Consider the following 3307-nt stretch of genomic DNA (forward strand, 5'->3'; position numbering starts at 1 on the left):
AGAGAACTGGCTGGGGGGGAGTCCTGGCTGGGGGGAGAGACCTGGCTGGGGGAAGAGACCTGGCTGGGGGGAGAGTCCTGGCTGGGGGGAGAGAACTGGCTGGGGGGAGTCCTGGCTGGGGGGAGAGACCTGGCTGGGGGGAGAGACCTGGCTGGGGGAAGAGACCTGGCTGGGGGGAGAGTCCTGGCTGGGGGGAGAGAACTGGCTGGGGGGGAGTCCTGGCTGGGGGGAGAGACCTGGCTGGGGGGAGAGACCTGGCTGGGGGGAGAGACCTGGCTGGGGGGAGAGTCCTGGCTGGGGGGAGAGTCCTGGCTGGGAGGGAGTCCTGACTGGGGGGAGAGAACTGGCTGGGGGGAGTCCTGGCTGGGGGGAGAGACCTGGCCTGGGAGAGAGACGTGGCTGGGGGTAGAGACCTGGCTGGGGGGAGTCCTGGCTGGGGGGAGAGACCTGATTGGGGGAGAGACGTGGCTGGGGGGAGAGACCTGGTTGGGGGGAGAGTCCTGGCTGGGGGGGTCCTGGCTGGGGGGAGAGACCTGACTGGGGGGGAGAGACGTGGCTGGGGGGAGAGACCTGGCTGGGGGGAGAGTCCTGGCTGGGGGTAGAGACCTGGCTGGGGGGAGAGACCTGGCTGGGGGGAGAGTCCTGGCTGGGGGGGAGAGTCCTGCTGGGGGGAGAGAACTGGCTGGGGGGGAGTCCTGGCTGGGGGGGAGTCCTGGCTGGGGGGAAAATAAAACAATATTTTTATGCAAAGTAGCCACCCTTTGCCTAGAGACAATCTTGGGATGTCTCGTGGTCTTTTACCAAATAGGGCTATCTTCTGTATACCAACCCTACCTTGTCACAACACAACTGATTGGCTCAAATGCATTAAGAAGGAAAGAAATGACACAAATTAACTTTTAACAAGGCACACCTGTTAATTGAAATGCCTTCCAGGTGACTACCTCATGAAGCTGGTTGAGAGAATGCCAAGAGTGTGCCAAGCTGTCATCAAGGCAAAGGCTGGCTACTTTGAATAATCTCAAATATAAAATATATTTAGATTTGTTTAACACTTTTTTGGTTACTACATGATTCCATATGTGTTGTTTCATAGTTCTGATGTCTTCACTATTATTCTACAATGTAGAAAATAGTCAAAATAAAGAAAAACTCTTCAATTTCAATTAAGTGTGTCTTGTTAAAGTTAATTTGTGGAATTTCTTTCCTTCTTATTAATGCATTTGAGCCAATCAGTTGTGTTGTGACAAGATAGGGGTGGTTTACAGAAGATAGCCCTATTTGGTCGTCACACCATGAGACATCCTAGCGTCCGAATAGTTTGGCCTACTCCATGGAAAGATGAGACTGTCACGAACACGATGGTGTTTTCCGTTTTGCTCTGCGCCCCCCCCCCCCCCCCCCCCCCCCCCTCCTTCCCACAAGCGTTTTGGGACTGAAGTACAGCCGATCTGCCAACGTCTGTCTGTGGCGTGCCAACAGTTTAGGCTACATGTGGGTTGTTTTGCTCAAGGATGCCCACAGGTCTCACGAGACTCGTTAGAAGGTCTCCTGATACCAGTCAAAACAATTGATAAGATGTACACCGAATATGGAGACTGTTTAGTGACAAATATAAGAGGTTAAATTACATGTCAACAATTAACAAAAAGGTTTCCTGATCTTTCTTATATCTCTCAGATATAGGACATACAACTTCAGAAAAAAAATATTTTTCATGTATTTTTTGGGCACTATCTGCTGTTCCATGTAGTGAATCTGTTATTCAATGGGTTTATGGGGGCTAATAGCAGTAAGTCCAAATACATTCTTTATGAAATAATTGTAAAAAAGATAAATTGGGATACTTCAAGTGGGCTTGAAATTCTAAATCAAATAGAAAAATTATCCTTGGTGTGACCTTGGTGTGACCTTGGTGTGACCTTGGTGTGACCTTCTTAAAACAATCCATATAGCTGAGTAGACCCCCCCCCTCCTCCACCAACTCCTCCGGCTTGGACATGTCTCAGACTGTTCTGCTCTGCTGCTGTTACCCTGGTGATGCTCCAAGCCAGCTGACCTGGTTGTTCCCTTGGTGATGCTCCAAGCCAGCTGGCCTGGTTGTTCCCTTGGTGATGCTCCAAGCCAGCTGGCCTGGTTGTTCCCTTGGTGATGCTCCAAGCCAGCTGACCTGCTTGTTACCCTGGTGATGCTCCAAGCCAGCTGGCCTGGTTGTTCCCTTGGTGATGCTCCAAGCCAGCTGGCCTGGTTGTTACCTTGGTGATGCTCCAAGCCAGCTGGCCTGGTTGTTACCTTGGTGATGCTCCAAGCCAGCTGGCCTGGTTGTTCCCTTGATGATGCTCCAAGCCAGCTGGCCTGGTTGTTACCTTGGTGATGCTCCAAGCCAGCTGGCCTGGTTGTTCCCTTGATGATGCTCCAAGCCAGCTGGCCTGGTTGTTACCTTGGTGATGCTCCAAGCCAGCTGGCCTGGTTGTTCCCTTGGTGATGCTCCAAGCCAGCTGGCCTGGTTGTTACCTTGGTGATGCTCCAAGCCAGCTGGCCTGGTTGTTACCTTGGTGATGCTCCAAGCCAGCTGGCCTGGTTGTTCCCTTGATGATGCTCCAAGCCAGCTGGCCTGGTTGTTACCTTGGTGATGCTCCAAGCCAGCTGGCCTGGTTGTTTAGAGTCTTTGTGTTACGTACTGTACAGAGCACACTCTGAGATGCAGGTGCTGTGTGTATGTGACTACGCTCACTATTTGCTGTGCCGTTTTTAATTTAAAATAATTAAACGTTAACAATGAAATTTTTCACCCATTCTCTTTTCCATTAAATATGGCACTGGCCTGACCCTTCCCATTACTGTGTTACACAACTCTTTCCACTCTAGCGTTTGAGAACTGGGCTGTTGGAGCAGTGTCTCTCTCTCTTTTTCTCTCTCTCTCTCTCTCTCTCTCTCTCTCTCTCTCTCTCTCACTCTCTCTCTCTCTCTCTCTCTCTCCCTCTCTCTCTCTTTTTCTCTCTCTCTCTCTCTCTCTCTCTCTCTCTCTCTCACTCTCTCTCTCTCTCTCTCTCTCTCCCTCTCTCTCTCTCTCTCTCTCTCTCTCTCTCTCTCTCTCTCTCACTCTATCTGTGTTTCTTTTACTCTCTTTCACTCCCCCTTCCCCCTCTCTCTCTTTCTCTTTCTTTCTTTCTCTCTTTCTCTCTCTATTTTCTCACTCTCTCTCCTTCCCTCTCCATCTCTCTCTCTTTCTTTCACTACCTGATTTTTTTTCTCTCATTCCCTCTCTCCCAGCCTCTCTCCTCCCTTTCTCTCTACCCTATCTATC

At 50.9% G+C, this 3307-nt stretch overlaps 1 pseudogene; it reads right to left on the reverse strand.

Moving 5' to 3' along the window:
- Positions 1–2002, reverse strand: part of LOC118965591 (uncharacterized) — a 9986-nt pseudogene extending 7984 nt beyond the window's left edge.
- Between the last annotated feature and the right edge of the window lie 1305 nt (positions 2003–3307).

The sequence above is a fragment of the Oncorhynchus mykiss genome, chromosome 8 (genome assembly GCF_057628025.1).
Source record: "Oncorhynchus mykiss isolate SJ-2025 chromosome 8, ASM5762802v1, whole genome shotgun sequence".
In the NCBI taxonomy this organism is placed as follows: Eukaryota; Metazoa; Chordata; class Actinopteri; order Salmoniformes; family Salmonidae; genus Oncorhynchus; species Oncorhynchus mykiss.